Below are 26,396 nucleotides of genomic sequence, written 5' to 3' on the forward strand. Positions count from 1 at the left end.
ATGTCTGATATTTTTTCTCTTCTTGAACAATTACTTATGTTATTTACCATTTGCCCTAAATATAGGATAGTGAGGTCCACCTTTAAATACACTACATAAAATCATAAGACAGAGATTAGTTTGTCATGGGACTTTATTAAATGATAACCCCATCTTTGAAGTACATCTTCTAAATTTCACCTAGAGAATTCAACTTTGCCAAGAGCTGTGCTGCTTGATACAAATTATTAAATATTACATGCTACAAAATTCATTAATGCTATTAAATTGCACAAATGTTTCATTGAAGCCACAATTAAGGAATGAAAAAGTACAGGACAAGGTTTCTCAAAATTGTTAAGTTTTTAATTGTTCATTTCCATGATTAAATCCTGGTTCAGAAACTTCATAAAAAATCATGCTTCTTTAGGGCACATTGCCAAACTTAAGAAAGCTTTAAAATGCTACCTATTAGGTTTCATCTTTTATTTGCAATGTGCATAATAAATCTAATTTATGTTTGGCTAACTTATGTTTTTTATTTTTTACTCACTTCTTCTAATTCTAGAAGGTTCATTTTTACAATGGGTTTGATAAAGCCAAAATATTGTGAAAGAAATAATGTTTAAAAAGGTGAGAAAATCACCCAGGACTCAAGTTTGTAGCTCAGCAGACCAGATGAAAGGAGAAAGGTTTCAAAAAAGGTAACTCATACTATATGTACTCTTTGTTTTCCCCTATGAAGTCCTAATTCTGTGAATCTTTTCCTCTTAATTCCCAGTAATAGGGTTCTGCTTCCATAATCCTGCAGAGCAGAACAATTTTGCATCAACTCTAGCAGAACGAATGAATTAATGTTGACGCAGCACTGTTTTCGATCATCATGTAGCCAGCACTCCTTTTAACAAGCAAAGAAAATCAAGGGAAATAGTCTGCTGTTTCACACTGTTTTCATTTGCTTTAAATATTTAACTAGAAAAGGATGATAAGTAAAATAAAGGATGCTATAAATAATCTTTCACCATTCATGAGAGGCACGGCACAACAGTCAGACACATTTTGACTGTTGGTTAAGAATACATATTCCTATCCTAGCTCCTGAAAACATGCTCTTTATGTAAATAGGAATATTTATACAAGTGTAAATATAAGAATTTATAGATATTAACCTCAACTGAAATTAGTTCAATTCAATTAGTTATTCCCAAGCTCCATAACAAAAGCTTGGCTTTCCATTAATACATTTATGTATGTATCTTTAAATTACAAATTTTAATATATAAATGTACATATCAGAAAATGTCAGCTTTACATTTTGTTATCTGTTGTTTTGCAAATATAAATAACTACAATAAATAAGCCTCTCTGCTCATTTGACTGAAAATTACTCCAAGGCTGGGGTTATTCTGGTATGGAAATATACCAACACTTTATAATAAAACATTTAATTTTCATTAAACAGAGAGGCTCATCATCTTCCAGCCAGGGAGGTAAGACAAGGAACAGGTTTAATTTGTTTTAGACCGAACAGCAAACTTTAGGAGATGAATGTCTCCTTACAGTAATTTCTGAACTTCTAGAAAATAACAAGCCTACATACTCTTTTTCTGCTGCACAATACCATAAGAAACGAAGTGTGATGCATTTTGACTATGGTAAAGCAAGCTGTAGAGGGCACGAGAAAGCATGTATCCAGAACAGAATGCTGTAACATGCAAAGCAGGGACTAGTAGACCTTGCAGATTAACCACAGGAAAACTCTTCTAGGAAATGAAGTTATCTGCTCTGAGAAAAGGAGATCTAAATTAGTCCCATGAGAAACCAATTCATGACAGCCTCTCTCTCTTGGTGGATTTTCATTTCAACACTCGTCTAAGAAGCACTGAAGTTACAGATAAAGTTAGTAGAAAGGAAGGAGTTAAAGTATCATTTATAGATTGTGACTGGCTGTTTTTACTAAAGAAATCAAATAAAAAAAGCCGTCATTAAAAACCTAATTCTCAAATGCCCCCCACCTGTATTGGTTGGAATCATGAAAGAAAAGATCAGCAGGTGTCCTGGCTAAATTCCACTATGGGTTTATAAAATCAGTCCTTCCTAACGTTTTCCCATAACTCAGCTGGTGAAATATTGGTGATTTGCTGTGTACTGGGGCTGTACTTCAGAGTTGGATGAAGTGGCTCTTTTCATATACCATATGTAGAGTGTTTTGAGATCCTTTGTGATGAACAACATTACAGAAGAAGAACAAGTAAAGGTTTATTCCATGCTGAAAAGAAATGCCGAAACGTTGTATCTCTTTTCCTTTCATCATGGAATAAACCTTTACTTGTTCCTTTGCAGCCTACACATGCTGACGCAGCTCCCCACTTGAGCATTATAGAAGTACAAGGAACATATATTTGTATTATTGGAATAATGCAAAAAAAATTACCGCGCCTACCTTGAATACCCTTCAACATACAGCTCCATTTAAAAGATATGGGAAGGTTCTTTTCCTTCCTTACCACAGATTGCCTTTACTGATCTGTTAATGGACACTGGAACAAAAATCCGCTTTTTGAAGGATTATGCAGCCTGAGCTATTTTCCAGGAATTTGTCTAGCTGCTGTCAGTTCTATACACACGGGGTATAGAAAACAGTCAAGACAAAGTGTTTTTTATGTTTGTTGCTTTACAAACAAATGTTTGCAATGTTCTTCTTTAATAGTCTCATAAAATCTGCTATTAAGCACCCGAAATATCTTTGCATTTATGTTATAGATCACCATGATTATAACATTATTTTAATCCGTTGATAGTGGGTAATTTTTTACTGATCTTAAATGTTTATCTCAGAAACATAAGAACAATTTCAGAAATCATCACTCCAAAAATAAAATGGGATAGTGTTTTCTCTGCATAACAACAACATTTACTAACATTAACATTTACTTACTGGCACCTTCAGACAAAGATAGGAACTACACCCATACTGCTACCACTGCATGAATAATCTGATGACTGTTTAGCATGAACTCCCACATAACTGTTTGGTTAATCACCCACCTCTAAGACTTAAGTAAATGTGTTTGTCTTTTATGGAGAATCAGAAATGAAACAGAACAGCTTTTTCACAGTTATATCAGAGTCACTTGCAGATTTAACAAAGACCAAAGAAAATTGTAATCTAAATATCAATGCACAGCTAAAAAGTCTATTAAAATACTCCCATAAATGACTTTGTAATACGTTTCTATTTAATATTTCTCTTAACAATACTTTATTAATAAACCGTACAGAAACAAATCATTTTACACTATCCAGATTACATCTTGTTCTCCATTGAGAAGATGCTCCACTCTCTCAATACACTATTCAAACAAAACAAAAGTGACTATAGCCAGGTCATTTTTCATGTTTTTAAAATAAATTATTTTACTTAATCTAAACCTCATAATTGTGTTTTCAGATGCAGGAATATCAGAATTTGGTTTGACAAGGAAACAGAAAATTCATCCAGTGTCTTCTCCAAGGTTATATTTTCCTCAGTTCTTTTCTTCTGAGTTCATTACATATTTGAGTACTGAAACAACATTGATAATGAGCGTTCTCAAAAACTGAAAATCTTAATGGGCTTATTTGCAATTCCATGCAAGTCTCTTTAGGCTGAATTTGCATCCTCAAGTTCAAGAAACATTTCTCTCTGTGGCTGACAAAATCTGGCTCAGAGCTTAACAAGTGTTCCTTGTCAAAGTGCTGGGCTCTGTCATTTCTCTGCTTCTCTGGTAGGAAAAAACCCAGGAAAGGAAGCTTGCTGGGAACTGATATTTGCTACAAGCAAACTTCAAAAAACATCTTTGCAATTAAGAAGGAGAACACTCAAATACTTCACTTAACTCCTTGATTTATCAATGATTTTCTTAAAAAAAAACTGAAGGTTATGCAAGTTGGGTGGCAGTGACAAATTCTAGCATGCTGCTTGTTTACAATGATGACACCACCATTACATGTAATTAGTCCCTGTCTAAGTATTTCCACTGTTTGTCTTTTTATGACAGTCTTAAAATTCAATTTTAACACCTGTTGCTTATGCAATGGTTGTGTTATCTTTGTAACGTTTCTGAAGTACTTCAAAGGAGTGCTAACATTCATTTAACACTAAAATTGGAAAAAAAACATATTACCACTCTGAGCACTTTTTCTTATTTTTAGCATTTTTCTTTCCAGTACCTTTTAACTAAAGCATAACAGATTGTGTAATCTACAGTTAGTGAAAATAGAAATATGTTACAAAAGTACACAGATCACTGCAGTTATAAACCTGTTTCCATCGCCATTGTTACTCATTGCTGAGATGAATATACTGTATCAAATATTTGATTTGTCTGATATATTTTGTGTGAAACTGAAGGTTTGTAAAACATATGGAATACCACAAACAGCAACCCTCTTAAGCTTAGTTCTTCTTAAGCTAACCCATTAAGGGTTTAGCATGTCCTTTTATTATGCATGTTATTTTAAGCTTATTTGTACTTATGCATAAAAATCAAAATTACCCTACATTTTATAATATTATATATTACATTATATTTGTTATAATAAATATAAATAATGTAACATTTCTTACAGGCACTGAATCAAAGAAACTGCAATTCTATTTTACATACATGCTCTAATGGATAATCTATCCTGAGAAGCGGCTTCATAACATGGCTATTCATTTCAGCAGAATTACTTGCAATATACCAGGCTTCCTGATTTTTATCTAGTTTTACAGCAATTAGATTATTTAGGTAACTAAGAAATACGTATCACCAATGAATGCTGTACCATGTAAAGTTGTTATAATAATTTCAGAGGTTATGTTTGATTGCTTACAATTTCTTTCATTGCAATGCAGATGGGAAGTCAATGTCATTATCACAACACTGAACAAAGAGGTACAAGCATTCCTGCTGCCGTCAGACCTTTGATCTCTCCAGTACCATGCCGTTATTAGGTTGTTTCAATCAATTACAAAAAGTGTTGTGTGGATCAGCTCTTTATTCAGATATCCTCTTCCTCTGGGATTCAATGCAACATCAAAAAGATTTTGATTTTTTACACTTCTATGCAGCAAATCAGCCTTTGGTTAGGAGCTGATTAACAGGAGCAGTACTTTACAGAAATGATGGGATAAACTTTCTGGAAGGTAAACTCCAGAAGACAAGAGTACAGTATATAAAATACTCTTAAGTTGATCCTAAACAGTTTTGGTTTTGATATATACAATATTATATATTGTATACAGCACATTAATGTGCAGTATAGCAGCATATTAGCAGGCCTGCAATATATATTTTTACATCAAGTTTAAACTCTAAACTTTGTAGAGTCTTTTGGTAACCATATACTGTTATCAGTATGAATTTCCTTAAATCCAAACAGTTTGTTTTTCAAAGTTTAAGCAACAGAAGCTCTCCCACGCGGCCTCATCATTCAAACACCTGTCATGTTAAGAACAATACAAGTCAACCTACTCAAAACACACATTTCTCGTGATTCCTTTGTGTATTTGTGCACAAAAAGAGAGTCAGCAAAGGTCAAGGCCCATTTTTTACAAATCAAATATGTCTGTGTGAAGAGGTAGCCAAAATGTCATGAACTGTTACAAACCACAGAACCAGAAACATACTGTACCGCTAGAAATGGAAACATACATTGGTGGCCAACTTGATGGACTTCCAGAGGAGAGAAAACAAGAGACAATAATCCCCCCTTTGGTTTCTGACCTTTCTTACGTTCATATACATTTGAATGGGTTAACATGGTTAATTTTTGGTTCTCATATGGTATTTTCAGCCATATAAGAATGAGGTGGCTCATTTTTTTGTGACCCAACCTTTAGATATATGTCATCAGCATCACATTATAGCTTCCACCAGAATTTTCTAAGATCAGTTTAGTCAATAAAATGAAGCCTTTCCTACTATTAATTAGTATTAATGAGAATTATAATAAGCCAGAACTACAAGAGCATGACCTATGAATTCCCTAGAAATCTCCCTCTTGATAATTTAATTAATGATTAAATACTGTACACCTTTCTCTAACAATGTTCATCTGCTTTTGAATCTCTTGTATTTTTACTTTTCAAAGCGTTATTCATGTACATAAGAATGATTAAAGAACAGTTGGTTGTAATTTAGTTGTTCAAAATGAAATTGTTGTGTACATGCCCAGCAATTCTTTGAAATATGTTCCATCTGAACCCACTCTGATATGCCTTATTCTCAACTGCTGCACTTTCACCTGACAAATCTGGCACTTGCAAACACAAATAGATGGAAAATGTGTCAGTTGGGACTTTAATTGAAGTCTGCTTTGTATTTGATATTCTTTAACCGGCGTCTACTGCAGCACTGTAAATATTAAACTATTTACTAAAGTGCCACTCGAACAGCTGAGCTTAGAAAAAAAAAACTGGATTTTTTTTCACCCTTCTGAATAAAAAAGCAGTTTTAAAAAGCTGTTCTGGAGGAGGTCAAACTTTGATCTCACATACTTCCACAACCCAGAATATAATAATATGCTTTTATTTCCATCTTGGGAGTCTTGAATAAAACATCTTACCAAGTATTTGAAATTAATTCCCTGGGTAATTCCCTCAGGTAATGGCTGCCAAAGACCTCCTGCTCAAGAATGTACTAAAAACCAACAATTACTTTAAAAAATATAGGATACCTATAACAGCAGTATCCATAATTACTGCTAATTAGGAATTGTTTACACCTCAGCCGAAGTATGATTAAAGAAAAACAGTGTTCAGTATCCCTTAAATTCATACCACCAGTTTTAAAATCAGTGGTCCTTAAAAATCAAGCAGGGTGGTTTCTCATTGCTCTCCATGTCCTCTCAAAATCTGCAAGAGTGCTTGCTTTTTGTACAGAGCTTTCAGAATTAAAAAAAAAATGTAGGCAAAGGAAAGCTGACGTTTTAATAATAACAACAACTTACGAACAAGAGGTGAACATTCAGCCCATCTGGCTCATGGTGACTCAGGAGCAGTTTGTTTCATATGCCCTTTGTGTTGAATGTGCCTCCTGACCAGTTTCAAATGCACTTACTCTTGGCTTCCACATGTCTGCTGGTATGCTGTTGTTTCTGAAGACGTTTATTTTGTCAGTACCCTTGAGTATTTTGAGTACTTGACTCAGGACCCCTTATGCTCACTTTCTGAAAGGATGAATTTGTTTTCGAGTGTCAGAGCAAAGCATTCCTTTAAAGTTGGGAATGTATCTGTTTGTTTTTCTTTGGACTTATTCAAAAGCAAAAAATATCATTTTTGTAACATGGAGAACAAAATTCTACACATTTTTCTATATAATATATATTTGCTTTATTATAAAGCTAAAAGATTAAATGACCTCATAATTGACATCTAAGTCTTTTAAATAGTTTCTTGTAGCTCAGTGTTTCTCATATCTATAATTTACATTTTTTCTACCTGCATGCAATATTCTGTACTTGTTATATACCTGTCTAGTTATATGTGTGCCCGGTCTTGAATTTTGTCTTTTTGAATTTCCTTTACAGTATATACTTACAGTATCATCCTTTTTTGGTATGAGCTTCATGATTGACTTTACGAATTACACCTGAATCCAGACCTCTGATACAGGAAAAGCAGTGTTCCTAACACAGATCTCTGTGGTACTCCATTGATGACATTAAACACTTCTGCAGTAGTAGCCAGTTGCCACAACACTTACAAGTATTAAGTGGCTTTAATAATCTAATAGATAGATTAGATCTATGGCAATGCTCAGTTCCAAAAGATCATCAGATTAACTTCACAGCAGCATTATCATCTTGTAGTCTGATTGCATCAGATGTCTTGAGTATCTGAGATAAGCAAGGCTAGCCTTGGTTAATACTGCTCAATACTGGAATAGGAGACCTTGAAGAAAAACCAGATAGCCGCTGTTTGGTTTTTGGTGGATCTGTGGGTGGTGCTCTTCCCTTTAGACCAGAATTTCTAAAACAATGTCACTATATGGCGAGTGAGGTAACTGTGCTGTAGAAGATGCCTTTCTTTGCATGAGATGTACTTAAAACCAAGGTTGCGACTACTACTCATTAAAGATCACATGTCACTATTTGAAAGAGAAGGAATATTAAATAGAGTGTCCTAGATTTGATCTTGCACAATCTGGCCTTCCTAAAGTAAATTGCCATGTCTCCTCCTGATGTATTATGCAGTGGGATTGCTGGCACAGAATGGCTGCCATGCATCAGCAAGGTAGTGCTGGAGGTCAGCAGTGAATGTCCTACAGTACACTGACCAGTGAAGTGCTTTGGGACACACTAGAATGAAAAGCACTGCACAAATATAAGCAATTAGATGCTGATGATGAGTAGGAAACAAAATGTAGCCCTGAAGTAAAGAAATGCTTCAACCATAGTGCCACCCATTAATTCAAAGCCATGCTCTTAAGGTGGTTTTCTATCGTATGAATGTGAATGTCTCTCACAAAGAGAAACCTGTCAGAAATGCCACTCCCAGTACAGTATTCAACTCCCTACCATCATAGAACTATATATACCAAATATGTAGAAAGGAGGTTTTTTTGTTTGGGTTAAAAAAGATCACTTGTCTAAGCAAGATATCTTAGCGAAATGGGGCAAAGTACATTTGACATTTAAACACTGAGACTAAGAGAAGAGGGCATTTTAAACATCAGCCTTTGCAAGAAACAAAACAAGCAGGACAAGGTCATCAGAATTAATAACACAGGTAAAAGCCTTTAATGAAATCTGATTTACTCTGTGTGGTCAAAATGTCATGTTATCTATACGACTGCGTTTCCCAAAAGCTATCATTTCCTCAGTGTTAATAAGGAATAATTTGTAGTCCTCATTTTCCTGACTGTCAATTGAAATCATTACATTCATCTCTTGCAGCTGTTTTTCCAAAAAAATAATCTTTGCCATAAATGGTTAATGTTTCAGTAAATTAGATATAATTATAAAACTATTCACTGACTCCTACTGTATGTGGCTCAACCTGCCAAGGTGCTTGTCTGGAGGACAAATTGAGCACTGTGGCCCGTGTGGTATTAAAAACACTCCCGACAGTTTTCTAAAAATGCATAAAGATATTTTTCTTTCAAAAGTATCTTTCATAAAGCAAAAGCTTATCATTTAAATACATCACTCTGCAAGACAAAAAACAGACACCAAAAACAGGTAAGTCAGTGAGCAGCTGAATTCAAATCTCATTACTTATTGAAGATTTTTTGTTTTCACAACCTTCAAAAACCACAAAAATATTAAAACAGAGGCTTTACTTTCATACTTCTGTTGATACTGCAGATACAGATACTGCATACAAAGTTAATTTAATGAAACATTTATTGTTCTTTTTCATGTTAATTTTCTTTCCACAAATACAACACATTATTTATGAAAGGCTGCAATGTGCCCTGATTTTGAGCACACATAGATAAACAAACAGGAATGGGTTTCTTTAAAACTAGTGGGTACTTAAGAGCTCTGTAACAGTTGTATAAAGTGATGCTAGTTTTAAAATTCTAGAAAATATTCTAGATTTTTGACATATAAAGAGAACCTATTTCTTTCAGTCAATAGCAATTATCATAGAAGGATCCTCTTTAAACTGTTTTTGTCTGTTGAGGCTTCCTCAAAATCCTGTAAACAGCTTTCCTGGCTACCTGTATTTTAAAGCTTTTGATCTTTTGAGTGAGTAGCTGAGGTCCACATTAACAGTGAAACAGCTATCATATACTGTATACTGTACCTTCTAAATAAGCAATACATGCAACACTGGAATTTCTGAAAGAGCTATTATCAACATTAGTCTTAGAGACACCAGGTTTCAGAATCAGCTGATTGATTTGTAAAAACAAATGTCCTTGTTTCATTAATGGGTATAAAGAAATTCACCTGAGGAGATCAGGTCAAATTTGCCCATGCACAATCATCTTTACCAACCCTCCCTGCTCTATAACTACATAGGAGATTTCCTCTCATTTCATAGGTTTTGAAAGAAATATCAAAAATATCGTCTTGTCACATAAACTTTGATTACTGTACTACTGACACACCGCAATCTTCAAGAGAAATGAAATCTATGTATACGAAAAGATTGAAGTGCAAAATACCGTTGCCTGTCGCTATCATGTCAAGGGTAAATGACTTCTGGAGAAGAGATATCATTTCTGTCTGTCAGAGGCACAGGAACGGAGGATGAAAACATGCTTTAATTAACTTTTGAGAGCAAAGAATTCTGGAAAACAGGCAAAGCCTGGATTGAAGTACTGCAAGGATCATTAAGGTTTCATGATCTGGGCCACCTCGACAGTTGTCAGAGCTTCCTTCTTTTCATTTTCTGATTTCAATAGACTTTATATTCTGTATGTGTCATTTCAGCTTTCTGTGCGCTCCCACTAAAACAAACATGGGCAAAGCAAGACAGTACTTGCAGCTCTGAAATAAATCAGTTTGGCTAATGGAAAGGTGTTTATATGGAGACAATGAGTAACTCACAGACAACAGGGTATGTGAGTGAGGGTCAGATGTCAGTCTATCTACACTATGTAACAAGAAATAACATTATTGCAACAAGGAGAATTCCTTCTACCAGCAAACCCATTTATTTTACGGTATCTAACAACATGGGCTTGTTTCCGATATACTTTTGCCAAGGTCAAGCTGGTAGCTAAGAGATATAGCTATATACACTAATATTTTTTTCGGCTTTTATTCTCACTTACAATAACAGCCTTCTCTATTCTGTCATTTTGAGAGGAAAATGGAGTTCCTGGAGAAAACCCACATAACGCAGGAGAAATCTGCAAGCTGCACACAGACAGGTGCTCAAAGTCTATATTGAATCCCAGAAGCCTGGAGACATGAGGATGCACAGCCAACCAGCACATCGCCACACTGACCAAAATGCAGTTCAACAGCCCGTCCCACAGGGCTTACAAAGGGAGATGGCTTGTGCTGCAGCACAATAGAAATTTACATTTGCTGTATTTAAAAGATTACAAAAGTGTTAAATCAACCATATCACTCTCGTAAAATCTCATCAGCACTTGTCTTTCTGCGACGTCAAATTAAAATGGCATTTTTTACGGCAAAGGGTGTTATCTCTGTAAGAATGGTGAAGGAGGTAAAGTATATTCTTTGGACTGAATGCAGAATGCATGATTTGTTCCAATTTGTTGGGCAAGAGATCCTTACAGTTCTAACTTAGTCATGGAAAGAAACCATTGAAAAATCCTACAATGCTAAAACTTTACAGGGTTCATGCATGTGTTCATAATACAAGACAGCTATGACTTAAAGCAGTGATAAGAGGACAATTAAAGCAAAATGTCTGTGCCACACACAAGTGCACGCAATTAAAATAAGGTTCCAAAATAAGCAAAAAATAGAAACTGTCCATTTAGCTCCTAATTAATATTTGACAATTTCTGTGTCTGAAATAATGCTATATGTTCTACTAATGGAGCAATACAGATTAATGTTCCTGCTAATTCTGTCTGAGGCTTGTTACAAGGAATAAGGGTCATTATCGAGGCAGACAATCAGAGGGCAATTTTTACATCCACTGAGATATAATTAGAAATATTACAGCAAGGGTGTGCCTAAGTAACTTAAGTTCTGATCAAATTTTTCCATTTAATAAAAATTACTTATTTTTTATTGTAACAATATTTTGGCGTGTTGTATTTCCACTAAAAAGCAGTTTATGACTGCAGCTCCAAGGTTACGTTTGGAAGCAAATGGGTGATTCACATTCGTGGTTTTCACTATATCTCCAACGCTTTTAAACAGACTATGTGATTAAAGCAAACATGATACCAGCTAAAATACATTACATTAAGTACATTAGCTGCAACACACAGAGGATGCCAAAGGTTAAAAATGATTAGTTTAACCCTGTAGGTTCTTGTTGTAGTGGCATTAATTTACAATTGGTTTGGAAAAGACAAATTAACCATAGAGCTCTTAATGAGTGTCAAAGCCCTGGTCTGCTATAATACTTTTGACAAACAAAATTACCTGCTACAACCACCAGAAAAGCTTATTACAACTCCTTATGAACTTGTATGAGAATATGTCAGGTAACAATCCTGACCGTATTTTAATAACCTTTTACATGAAATCCAAATGAAGCACAGGGTCTCACAGTTTTTGATTAAATAAACAAATGGGTATCATGAAAATCTTTAAATCTGCGTCTAAGTCTTGCTGTGAGTGGATTAGTTAATGGTTTCAGACTGAATAAATCAATAGCATCAGTAGTTAATGTTTGCTAATTAGACTAAATAGACGTGCAGTGCAGTGTGATGCTTAACTATGCAGTCCAGCAACATCCTGATGGTGCCTAATTACTTTTAGAGGTGAGAGGATAACCAATTTCCTTTGTTCTTTGAGTTCTTTACAAAAAATCACCAATACCAATCACCAAGCTCAGTTCAATGTAATCAGCATTGCTTTATTGCTTTGCTGGGTCCTCTTCTTGAAACACTGCAGTTTTTCTTTTTAATAACTTCCAGAATAATGTCTCAATTGTGTCAGGAACACTTATTTTTTATTATTTCATCATATACGTGATAAATAAAAAACAGTGTGCTCTACTTAATTTATACATTCTAAACAGCAAGTTGAAATTTGAAATATGTAGTGTTTTCTGCCAGACATATAAATGATAGTTCAGAGCCCCTTCCTGTTACAGAATATGTAAAAATATTTTTGCACAGAAAGTACAAGCTCACATAAGCTTTCGCTCTCTCAATTACATTTTATTATTGCATGTTACATTTGAAAATAAATAGCATATTTCTTTGCAAAATTGACAAACTTTTCTTTGCATTTTGTTTTCTGAAAGGCACACTTGGTTTTGGATCAGAATCAGAAAGTGCTCCGAGATCTTTGCAAAGTGTGCTTTTGTATAATGCAAAAAGCATTGCTTTGCAAAACATTTTGCTCTAAGAAAGATCTACCCAGTGTTTTCTATGTGACCTCAGTTTGCAAATGTCTGCTGGTGGTTTTTTTCTTTTGCACTGCCTACTGCAGCAAAGGTACAGAGAAAGCCATCTTACACAGATAAGACAGGCTCGATTTCGTTTTCCATGAAACCCAAACTACATTTCGTCACTGTGGTTTTAGGCTGGTCTGTATATCAACTGCAAAGTAGGTTAAGAAATAAGTCAAGGCTGAGTCTCGGCTGCAGGTCACCCACATCCTTTGTGTGAAAGAGAAGAGAGCGTTTCTATAATTACATTTATTTTTCATAGGGATTTTGTCAGTCATGATGGCATGAAGAGAAAAAAAAAACATTACATTTCTTATAAAACCGGGCTCATGAATAGTCCTCAGACAAAGTTTTTCACATTTTGAAATAATTCGTCCTTTCATGTTAGCTAAATGCAAATGATGCTTACAGATCAAGTGCAATCTAATATGATATGAAACAGCCTTTCTTTAAAACAGACTACGAACAAATAGTTCATGTTCTTAACCCCGCTGGGTGATGGATTTAGTAGTCTGGAACCTCAGACTACTAAGAAACCTAAGTCCAACACATTTTCAAAGTAACATTTGTTGCATCTCACAGTGAAGCCAACAAAGACAACTATTCTGACAAATGACATTTAACAATAGAGACAATCACCCTGTTAAAAAGAAGGTGGCTTGGGATTAATGCCCTCCCACTTGTCCATTTACCAAATGAGATGGCTAAAGTGAAATGAAGAAGAAGAACAGTGTGCCACACTGACATCTTCAAGAGGACCAAAAATAAAGAAGCAAATACAGACAATGCTGTTAACGTCAGCTTTATGCATGAAAGACAATGGCAGAGATTTAATTAAAAATGGAGTTTAATTTGAAATGACATTTTGACCTGTGCTACACGGTTTGCATTTTCTTATTGATGTAGTGAAGGTGTATGTGTTTATGGTATTTACTTGTGTATGTGTGGGTGTGTGCATGGCAGGAAATCAACAGAAATCACTTAACTTATCTACACTGCAGCGTCTGACACGTTGGGTCCACTGTAGTCCAGTGCTGCAGATTTATCGAAAACTAAATTGTCCTTGAATTTAATTTTATAACAGCGACCTATAAAGATCAAAGATGATAACAGAGGTCTGCACATTTGACACACGGTATCAGCTGACCATTAGCTATATGAAATGTACTCATTTCTGCGCTTCTATACTGCACTAAGCATGAATTTAAACCAGAATACAAAAGTCTCAGATGAATCCAGTTAATCCTTATCCAGCTAATCCAGTTCAATAAAGTGTGCTGGCCATATTACAAACAGTAGTTTTCAGCATCAGACAAAGGCCCATCTTAAATCAAAGCTGTTGTGCACCCATGTCCATCAGAATCAGTGATGACTTCTGTTCCAATACAGATGGAAACCTTGCAATAACAGACATGTGAAGATGGCCTAAACAGGTTGTTCCTCGACCCTTGAAAAGATAATCCTTAATTTTGTACTGGGTAGCTTCTCGATATAATTTGCAGATGATCTCCTCGATATGACACTTTAGACAAAACCATACAGCAATGATAAATGATAAAATGATTAAAAAAATGATAAAACTACATTCCGTGTAGTGGTGAAGGAGCAGGCCTTAAATCAGCTTATGAAATCTCTGTCAATGCCGATAGAGCGACTAGTAAATCACACATTTTACTTTGCATTCATGAGCAACACTTGGTCAAAGTGAGTGTTAGTAGCAGAATTAACAGGATATAATCCCTGGCTCAAAACTCCCCGAGAAAAAGACCGGTTTCATGGCCTGCTTGAGGTATAAGAATTTCTCCCAACCACCGTCCTCTGGACACGAAGGAAACTCCTACTAAAAGGTGGTTAACTTTCATGCAAAAAAAAAACTTCAGACAGCAGAGCAAGTGCTTGCATCCCTTCAGGACAATGGCTATGGCTTCTAAAGAAACATTTTCATTTAATCCAAATATCGTTAAATATATGCACAGTTATGTTCTGGGTCTTGTGGACATTTTTGCCAGTTCTATTTCACTTCTTTTTCATCAAAGAAATGTTTCAGTTTCACAGTTAAACCCATGTGAAATTGGCAAAGCACTACAATGAGCGATTTCTCCCCAAACTGGAAAGCAAAGACCCTAGAGGCCAGCAGGCCAAGATAGTCTGGGATCCAGCCATCTTCTAGCATCACACTTGGGGCTAAATTCTGTCATACATAAAATGCCTTGATCCTTTCTGTTTAAAGCAAAAAAAAAAACCCAACAAGTACAATAAAAGAATATTTCTGTACTTATAATAAATAAACAAGATAACTAGCACAGAACTGATGGATTGCTTAAAAAAACAAAATTCAATTCCAAATAGTTTTAATCCAAAGTATCTGTTCAGACAGATTTTGCAACATTTCTTTTGTTATGGTTTCAAATAAGCTGCTTTTGGAATTTAAAGCTCTTAATGCGGGCTCTTTACAGTCATAAAACTGACATTTTATTAATTACGCTACAAACAATCTATGTCCTTCTTTGAGACTGAAATTTAAAATAATACGCCAGTGTTTTTTAAAGTAAAAACATGCATTATGCTATACTCCAATTAGAACATATTTCTCTGGTCCTTGCATGTTACATTAATCTGTGTTCACTGCTAGACTCTAGACAGTTGATAACAAAAGAACAAAGAAACTGTGGCTGAATTCACTCTGCCTCCCCTACTGAAACACAGAAAGAACAAAGAAAGCATTTTAAATTCAATATCATCACTTGCCTCTTTCAGGATTAACCTACTTTAATTTTTTTAAACTATTTTTTCTAATCAGCTTCTAGCTATAGATAAGGTTTTATCCTGTGAGTCTTTAATTACACTATAACAGGGTTCTCCAAAAAACTTAGTAAAAATGTTTTATAAGTCACTTTCTCATGAATACCAATATAAAACTGACAATTGGTACATATAGTGTGGATAGTATATTATTCATAATCACAAACAGAAAAAAAAATGTCAGAATTATACATAACAAAAATTTTCCTCTTCCATTTCAACACAATGAATTCCATTTTAAATAAGATTTTATTATTTAATTTAGGAATTAATGATAGAGCTCCCGAAGGAACTCTTTCTTAGCCTGCTTAACAGAGCATAATTCTGCAGTGTGAAATGGAACAGTTTTTTCTTGCCCTTGTGTTTTAAAGATTACTCCCTGCCTGTGTGTTTTAAAGATTCTGAAAAGCATTTCTTGTTTTACTTCTTACGATAAACATCAGCAGGTGTCCATGTGTGAAACTTAAAAGTGCCACAGAGTAAAAACCACAGCATTCACACCCTGATCGCAAGCTGCCTGACAGAGTGTACAAATGTGCACAAATGTAAATCTGTATTAAACAAAAAGTAGTTGATAAACATTTGAATAAGAGCAAATTAGTAGTTAATAAGTGTATAACATGGAAAACGTAATTTATAATCTCAGATTAACCAAATGCCTTTATTCAGGGTTATAGAATGACTATGGATTTGTAACAACTAAGAATCATATGGAAGTATCATAAAAATAAACCTCATCTCTTACAAAGACAGAAACATGTCATTCTTACGCAAACGTTTCTAAAAAATGGTCAAATTATGCAATTTTGCAATCCAGCCCCAGATGTACCAATCAAGCAGACGAATATTGGACATCAATAAATCCTGAGTTTCAGCAAGCTAGTTTGGAGAGTTCCATGTTGGAGTCAAGCTGTCTTCATTATTAAGTGTTAGAAAAAATGAAGATCTACTTACAGCTCAATCAATAAGACATCTGTCACTCCTTCCCCCAAAGCCCCCTGTACAGTATCTGTTGTGCGGAGTGCCCTAGGAGAGTACACCGAAGCCTTTCCACACGTTTTCAGGCATTCTTTCTCCTAGAAGCAACAAAAAAGCCCACTGTGGAAATGAGGCAAGGCTCAGAAGAGATGGAAATTGAGCATCTAATCTAAAGCATTCTTGGCTGCTCTCTCTGATAGTCCCTGGCAAATTCAGCAGGATGACAACAAATGAAGGCTTTGTTCCTGGATTAGGCTTTAAACTTCCCTCTTCAGGTCGGACTAAGCATTGACTACAATCTTCTAAGGGCTCTAAGGGCTAAGTATTGTAAAAGACTTGGCGCGTCAAACCCAGGACGTGCCATGATCTGATGGTGCAAGAGAATATGTAAGGTTTAATTTTTAGAAATCACCACTGCTCTCAACACAATATTTTGCTGGGTGTGTAAAATGCAGCAGCTTTGAAAAGGAGCTCAAGAAGAGTATAACATAAATATGCCTTGTTCTACTCCATGTCTGGGGCCTTACTGCTATTGTTATTGAGATTGATTGCTTTCTAGTGTGGGACACATAACTGTAACTGGTCACAAACTGGAAAAGGTTTCATAATACGAGCTCTCATACCCTTGTGACAATATATAGTTTCTAGTTAACTGCATAGCACAGCGACTGCAAACAGTTCACTGAGGTGAGTGCCTGAGTGTATCCCAGTTCAGACAGCTGAGAGAGAGAGAGTCATACTGACAGTGAAGGCACTTATTTTTAAAATACTCCTGTAGCATACAAGGCAAATAAGCCTCATGGATTGTTTTGAATTCCGAGAAAGAGAGAGACAATTAAAAAACATATTCCAACGTTGACAAGCAAGCTAGCTGTTCAGTCTTGATCTCAGACTTTGTGAGGCCCAGTAAAGTAAATTGAGCCTGGTTTACTAGCATGGAAAGCTGTATACAGTAATCTTTAAATCACCCTGTGTCATCTAAAGAGGCTTTAACTATGTGCAGCAACAACTACCCTTTAAAAATACACCAGCATTTAAATCCTGTATGGTATGTGTGTCCTGGGGGTAATGAGAAGATCTACTTTAAGTTCTCTTGCTGGGCATGGTTAGGTAAAAATACCTGGATGATTGTGCACATCATGAGATGTTCAAAAAGGTCTTTTTCAACCAATTTAGAATGCAATTACCTTTTTATTTTGTAGATTTCTCTTGGTTTGACATTGTGTGAATAACACAATCTCAAAATCTAAAGCATCTGTATTAGTTGCAAAGTGCAAACAAAAGTATTTGCAAATAGTTTTGATTTTGATAAACTGTAGCATACTGGAATTATGATTGTTTTTTTAAAACTGCCAACAGTATTTGTTTTTACTACCAGTTATTTTTCCTATGTTATTGTTTTATGTTGAGTTGTAATGTATCCACTGTAAGACTGAATGGATTTGTAACTTACTGTCTCTTAGGCCTTTCAGAAACAACACTAGAGTTTTCTAATATATGGCAACACATACTGCACAGACAATCAAACATTTTTTTTTCAGAAAAACACACTCCACCTTTAAGCACACAGTAAATATGATATGCCTCATTATCCTTTCCATTGAACACTGTCTTTATCATTAATCAATACAGCCTATAGATGCTGTCCAGCTTTCCTAATATAACAATAAAAACACACAGTAACACACAGTAGTTTGTTCTCTTTGCAATGATGGAAAAGATCTGACTGATTTCATCTGGGAAGACTGTTCACTAAAGAAGCTTTAGGCGTACTTGTAAGTAAGGTATTCAGCTTACATTTGTGCTGACACTGTTCACGATTTTTTCTTCTGCGATGAACCTCTCTCCTGAGCTCCAAACCCACCAACGCTTAATTATATTGGAAGTGGCTTGTCTTCAAAGCTGCACATCACCTCTGCTGCTAGAATACGAGTTTTTGGTGTTTCATTTATCACCTATTCTTGTACCTTCCTCATACTTTATATAGAGACTCCTTATTGACCGCCTGCCTGGTGTCTTCATTAATTATTGAGGTGAATTTTTACAGTCACTGCATTTCGTGCCCAGAAATCCCCGTCACAGATATTTCTATCTAATCTGAAGAGGCAAGCAGTCTGACTTTTCTCCTACAGGACACATCAGCCTCAATCCTCTGCAAATTATTGCCTTAGCCTTAAAGTTAAATACCAGAATCTATTAGATTTTATTGACTACTTAGTCTGCATATTATTTCCAGCTTGCCTTTCAGATTTACGCAGTAGGCTATTATATTTTTAGATCTTCTTTCCTAGTAATTTAGTGAAATGTGTTAAGAGTGCTCAAATAATACGTCGAGGATATTAAATTAAATAGTGAGCTCTGACAGCTTCATTTGAGGTTTGTATCTGAATAATTACGTGAAATGATCTTGGAGGACTGCTCTCAGTGTAACGTTCTTAAAGTTTACAACAATTTAAATATTACACCAGAATTGCATATAATTGGTCTACAGATGTGCACATGGTTTTATTCTCTGGTTTCAATGTGGTAATAGGATACATGTAAATTAACTGTGACTGCTGTTATTTCATTCGGCTCCCCTTCACAGTGAGCTCAGAGATCTCCTGGGTCTTATCCGGCTAAAATAAACACACTCTAACTGAAGAGAAAGCTGCAGTCTCACTTGGGTCCTTCTCTGCATCTTGTGTTCAAAAACATAAGCTGCAGACAAGCTACTGTGTAACCCTCTGAATGACTGGAACCTCAAGTCCCAGAATTATTGTTGACCATTCAACTGTAGACATCTAGCTAAGAGACTTACACGGTATTTCTACACTTTTGGTAATTTTTTATGCATTTTAGGTTTTGGCAAAAACAGTCATTACCTGCATACTTCCCTTAATACTGACTAATCCTTTCTTTTCCTTGAGAGCAACATTATCTAGAATTTCACTTAAGAGCCTTCAAAAGTCTCAACCACCAATCACTGATAAAATTGAACTTATCTGTATGCCTTTGCTTGTCAATAACACAAAAGTGAAACAACTCAAGATTTTTCATACAAAAAGGTGTTGTGGGGAAAAAAAACTACCTGCATGATACACCTTTATGCTTTATTCTTTGAAGAACACAAAATACAAAAACGAAGAAAGAATGGGGGTGGGATTAGTGAACTGATTTTAACCCACAAGATTTTAATAATTAGCGTACAGAAATTGTCGACCAAGAAGCGTAAAGTGAGCAAGTGATATGATTTTATATTTCCCTAATTTGTGTTTTTTTACATTGATTAGAATCAATGTCATGAAATACCAGTAACTCGTTAACACTCTTGGGTATTATTGCTCAGATCATCAAAGCCATGGAAATAAGATCAAAGACGATGCTAATTGGCCGCACAGTATTTTTAATTAATATCGCTATTTTGACTCAGACAGCAGGTCATTCACCTACTCGGTCGGTTTTTTGTTTAAATTGAAACCACTTCAGCCCGTCAATTCCCTGCATAAATGTCGCGTTTCTAACTACTGTGGTGTGTAATATTGATTAGATTTCTAATATTGATTAGAAAAGCTAATTATTGTCATAAACACTGGCAGAGAAAAAACGGAACATTTTTCACGATTACCTATACATCCCATCGATTAACTACCCCACTCAAAGTGTAAGAACATCAGTTTTTAAAAATAGCAATGAAACACGTGCTATCTAATATACGAGGGAAAAATAAGACTATTAAAACCTTCACCAACACAAATTTGTTGCTCAATTGGACCCGTAAACGGGACATAATTTGAAACTTAAGAGGAACTGTAGTCCCAGAATGATCACATGATCCGAAGAAATTAAAAAAAATTAAGAACAGAATATTGCACCAGACCAAATACTCACTCAGGTTCTCAGTGGGTTTCCAAGTGCGATGATACACAGTATCTCCTGTTCATTTTTAAGGTTCTATTCCAGACCCTGCTGCTCCGTTATAATAAATCAGAAACAAGTTCATAACCTTTTGCTTTCTCTGATAAAACGTACATGCGGCATTGTACTAGTCTGTTGTTGTAGTCCTTCCCATTCCTCCACATTGCCCTCAGCCTGTTTACAGCATGCATAGGCTATTAATCTAGTTTAGTTTATGCTTGATGCAAGACCGTGAGATTGCTCTTACGAGCTTGTTCCATCTGCGCTCTGTTGCTCGGCTCAGCAGTACCATGTGACGGATAAAAAAAAACACGCAATTCGCATTTAACTTGCGTTTCCACGTAGCGCCACTTGCTGGAAACGGGAAAAACCTCGCTTAAAAACTGTTTTTCCCTCCCCACCCTGTTATAAATGTACAATCGAAAGATTGGGGGACGTAGTTTTACAATGGTGCTAGTTAAGGCAATTTTTCCGCGTCTTGCATTTATAAATGTATACAGTTTTGCAGATCTGATGGGTTTAAGTGAAAATTGTTCCGCTGTATTTTCAATGCTTCTTTCAGACTTTTCCCATATGAAGTGTAGGAATAGAATAGTTCACTGAGAATGTCATATTGCGCCGTTCAATTAGTTAAACGATAAATAATGTATTCATGTAAATCTAGGGGACACACAACATCACATGGTCAAATGATTAATTGATAATATGTTCATCCAGCACATAGCCTAGCTGAGAGTGGAGCGTTTGAGCATACTGCTCTCTTTTAAAAGTGATTTCTTCTTGGTGGTCTTTCCACAGACATCCAGAGAGTTGCAGAAATAAACATTCTTCTCCTCTATCTGTAATTGTTATTAATATAATAAAATAATTCTTTAGAAATCTTGACTACCACATGCTAGAATGAAGATTTTTTTCCATTGATGTAGTAACTATACTATATATATTTTTTTAATATAAAGTTGAATATACCAAAGCATTTAAAAATGCTATATGTTGGATATGGAGGATTTCAAAACATATGTTTGTGACTGTATTCATAGAAATAAAGCCTATTCGATTACTCACCCTCTCAATTTAACATCTCGTCCACCTATTAGTCTTCTCACAACTGATCTTCTTCAACTCCCTTCTGACAGGACTCACTGCTTATACAGGACACTCCAGTTCTTCCAGAATCATGCAACCCCAGAGTCTTCAGCCCCCTGAAATCCCCCTGTTTCCCAAATCCTTCTGGCCCTTATCAGCTTCAAAACCTTAGTGCTAGCTTACAGGGCTTCCAAGCAAACACCACCAGCAAAGCTGCTGTCCACTGTCAGACCCTGTGTTCCCACTGGAGCACTGAGATCTGCTTTATCTAGCTGACTGGAGCTGCCAATGCTAAGAGCCAACAAGTCCCAGGTGCAGCTGTACACTGCACTGGCCCATTGGTGGAACAGCTTACCTGTCACAGTCAGAGCTGCACTGCAGACTCACTCGCCATCTTCCAGAGCAAGCTGAAAACTCAGCTCTTCAGAATATACCTTATGCCAGAGGCCTGTGCCTGATCTCACTAACTGAGCTCTTAACTTATTATTTCCTGTCTGTCAAGCAGCCCTGAAACTCCTTAGCCCTGCACTTAATTAATCCTGGTCTTACCCTTTTCTGTGGCTTTCTTATTGTTTTACGTTACTGTTACTGTTATATGCATCATTTGCAACTTGACTCGATGTGATTGTAACCTGCTTTGGACTAAACCATCAGCCAAACCAAAAATGTAATTAATCTCTTATCACAGTAATGGCGAGCTAACAGAAAGTGCCACCTCCTTCATCAAGACCTATATTAGAGAAAATACATTATGAGATCAGGAAAATGAGGGTACAATGATGCATATATACATGACAAAATAATAGCTTTGTGAAAAAATGAAATGTTATCTAATACAGTATTAAACAGATATGCTGCAATGTCATCGTTCCTCATGAGGTTTGTTGTCAGTTGTCAGGCAACATATCAAAAAGTTTAACACTCTTGCTCGTGACCTAGCATTAGTGTATAGAGTTTTAAATATTGTATTTGATTAGGACTATTGCTTCTGCTAAGAAACTTAACTTAACAAGGTTATCGAAATCAACAGTTCAGGTAATGTAAGTTATGCCTATCAGCAGATTGCAGCACACCTTCATATTGTACTCAGTGCTATATGTAGGGGGAAGGTGGTTTGTGAAAATGGTATTGTTGACAATAGTAGAGGTCAAAGACGAAACTCTCCAAAACTCATGTTTTCTATGCAATAGATAACAATCCAGCAGAGATCTTGAGAATAAGCTTGCTGCAAATATAGGTGCTAACATTTCTTCAAGAATACATTTCTTCAAGTAGGACATACATTAGCACAAAATTATTTCAATGGGCATTTATAAGCTAGAAACCCTTGGTGTGTCCTATACCTTGTGTCTCCTCTTCTAGGCAAACTTTGATTTTAATGCTCTTGTCATGTGCAATGTCTCTCATAAGCTGTAGTGTTCACCACCTTCTTAAATTTCTACAAACTCCAGGTGCCACTCCCCACTCTTAAATAGGTTTTCAGGCATGGTGAGGCATTTTCAGATAACCACTAAGTTTGTAGCATGTCAATGTAACACTGCATTAGGCAAAAGAAATTACACAAAAGCTATTCATTTTCTAATGTGTCATTTGCATCACATGTCCATTTTTTTATTTCAAATATCCATCCATCAGAATATATCTAATGCTGATCTGCGCAGTACTATGACTCTGCTGTCAGAATGAATCAGAAGCAATACAGTGACAACATGTTTTGCAGTGAATGGGGTTAGAATTATGTACCTCACAGTTCCCGTGTGCTCACCTACCAGCCCCCTCAGCACAACACAATGTGACAAACAAAGCGTGAGAAGATAATTTATAGGGTTGTGCTAGCCTTCACCTCACACACCAATCAAAAATAACTTTAACATCAGTAAGTGACTGTTCAGTTCTTATTCTCAGCTAAATGCCCGAGAAAGAGCCACCACTCATCTATTATCAGAAAATATCTTATTTTCAACCCAGACCCTGTGCTAGAAGCACAGGAAACAGATTGGGCTAGACTCTGGAAGGTATACTGTACCAATCCATCATAGGGTAAACACACAAGCACACAGGGACAATTTAAATTTACCAGTTACCACAGCCAACAGATCTTTGTGGGGCAGGAAGAAACTCAAGAACCAAGGAGAAGTCCATGTGGAACCAGACAGAACATACAAACTTCACACAAAAGGTACTCTAGGATAGAAACGGAGCCTTAAACCCAAGAGCTGTGTGGACCTAGAAAGCATATCAGAGCATAAGACACTGCTTATCAGGAATAGGCCAGTTACAGGTATTTTCTGATGTGGGTAGATATCATGCTAAAGTCAAATATTTGATTCCCGCCATAGTTAAAATAATACGAGCATCTCAATGTGCTAAAATCAGCAAGTGTTACTAAATTAATGAATGAATTCCAAATAATCCCGTTTCATTCTAATGTTTCATTCCAACTATCTTAACGCAATCTGTGCTTTACTATAAGATATGGAAAAATTATTCATTAACTACCAACTAACAGCTGTAATGGGTTTCTTTTTGATTATATGGGTAGAGGTTATGTACATTGAAATGGGACCCTGTGTCATAAATCAATAGGGATTGTGAGTACAGCGGACCTGCTGTGTGACTATAAGCAAGGTACTTTGCCCCATTTATTCCAGTTCACCCAGCTATATTAATGGGGATGAACATTGCTGGAGGTAATCCCTACAATCTGGTGGCGTCCTGTTGGGGCGAATCATGTTCTCTCTCCTGTCTGCTTAACGCTATAGAAACGAGAAGCAAATCTGGACCGATGAGCTACAGAGCCATCATCTGACGCACACTCGCCTATCTATAAATGTGTTAATGAATGTAAATGCATTTCTCCCAAAATTACTCCAATTTATGAGACGTTTTATTCGTATGGTGGCTTTCGTCAGCTGTCTTCCAGTTGATCTAATGCAATATCTACATGCTTACAGTTTTAAAACAATTACCATTAAAGTCTAAGACAATCATTGTCATATTTAATAAAAGCGCGACAGGAAACCCGTTTCAAATACTGTGATTTTAAGGAGCAGAGAAGTAGGTGCTCTGATATGATCAGATGTGATGTTTCTCAGATCCCCTTAGCCTATGTGTAAAAGATTTATTATAGTTTTTGAAAACATGGTTAAGTCTGTTACCAGGGGATTGAAGACACTGCTTTTAAGAGGCTTTCTATTATGAAACAGACGCAAAAAGGAAGCCAGAAGTCTGTGAATAGCATAAACTTTAGAGAAGCACGAAAGGTTATCTGTTCCCTTATAATGCCTTTCCTTAATCTAATCATGTTTCCTGTCCTGAAAAAAAAAACACGAAGAAGTGTGCGTGATGTTTATATGTGGAGTATTACACCAAGGGGCTAGAGACAGCTAAAAAAGTAGTTGGGTAGATCTATCTCAGTCGATCTATTTGTCTGGCTATGTCTACCGGTTTTTGTATTTTGAAAATATTATCATCTGTTAGTCACATAATTTCACCAATTCTCCCCAGAAAAGCTTTAACAGTGAACACATAAAATTATACAGATACACGTGGAATTTTGATTCTTATCAAAGAGAGATGAAGTAAATAAAAGGGTAGCAATTTTATATTCTGTCAGCAGATGGCACTTTGATTCAAAACTCCAACGGCATTCATGAAGAGGAAAGTCACATCACAGAGGGACAGATCGTTTACAATTCTACGTCCTGTTCTGCGCCTTTTTTGTCTTGATAAAGAAAAAGGGCAATTTACTAATATTAGTGGTCCTAATCTATGAATCATATGCGTTCAACGTTAGTTTTTAGTTTACATTAGCCGCTCATTACCCTGGGGAATCAAAATCGATACGAACAGCAATCGTGGTATTTGTGTCCTTCATACGATACACATGTTTATCAGAGGGTAAGACTGTTGGGAGAAATTGCTATGCGATCTGTTACCAGCGTATCCTGCTTCCATATGCTTGAGCGTTTTTTTGGTCCGAAGAGAATAATATCCCCTCATGGTCTATAGTCACGATCTTTCTCGGAGAATTTCGTAAAGCCTTTCAATCGCTAACCAGACACAGGGCTTGGTTTGTATTCTGTCTCTTTATGAATTCAGGATCCAAGGCATGGCTTAAGACAAGACATTTACATTTCCTTTCAAAGCATGAGTATCTTATTAAAGCCAGTTTGTAACTCAATTATTTAACAGCTTGTAAAAGTAAATATTTTTAGAAATCCATTACACACAGCCTGTATATCAAACGCACAAACTCGAGAATGTACAGTATTTTAGTTTTCACTTTATAGTAACTTTGATATGGATGTTCTACGGAAAAAGAACATGTATGTTGAAAAGCAAGTAAACATTTGAAATCAGTTAAAATGTTATCAAAAAGAACCAGATCTATTTATCGTAATTTGATTGTTTGCTTTTTGCTTCACATACAGTACCATTCCATCTGACTTTCGTGAGATTGCGCTCACTCTTAAGTGCGTTAGATTGCTGGCGCTCAGAAAGACGCACACGCAGGGGTGTTTCTCCACAGCAGGGTTCTTGCAGAACGGATTTTCACGTCTCGTACCCCTTTAACAGCTGTCCCCCCTCGCCTCTCATTACACCAACCACACAGCGTGCTCGC

At 36.0% G+C, this 26,396-nt stretch overlaps 1 protein-coding gene across 3 annotated transcripts in view; it reads right to left on the minus strand.

Moving 5' to 3' along the window:
* Window positions 1-20,950, minus strand: part of LOC148817935 (uncharacterized) — a 46,107-nt gene extending 25,157 nt beyond the window's left edge. Inside the window, exons 1-2 of one of the 3 annotated variants that reach the window (XM_088937753.1) lie at window positions 20,660-20,950; window positions 16,766-16,887 (exon numbers count right to left, since the gene is read on the minus strand). The gene's annotated coding sequence lies outside the window, so the exon portion shown is untranslated. Of the gene's footprint in view, window positions 1-16,765; window positions 16,888-18,586; window positions 18,653-20,659 lie in introns of those variants that run through there. The other 2 variants (XM_088937756.1, XM_088937754.1) reach the window with 2 other exon arrangements.
* Window positions 20,951-26,396: the final 5,446 nt, after the last annotated feature.

Source organism: Atractosteus spatula, chromosome 19, assembly GCF_055471065.1.
Source record: "Atractosteus spatula isolate fAtrSpa1 chromosome 19, fAtrSpa1.hap1, whole genome shotgun sequence".
Taxonomy (NCBI): Eukaryota; Metazoa; Chordata; class Actinopteri; order Semionotiformes; family Lepisosteidae; genus Atractosteus; species Atractosteus spatula.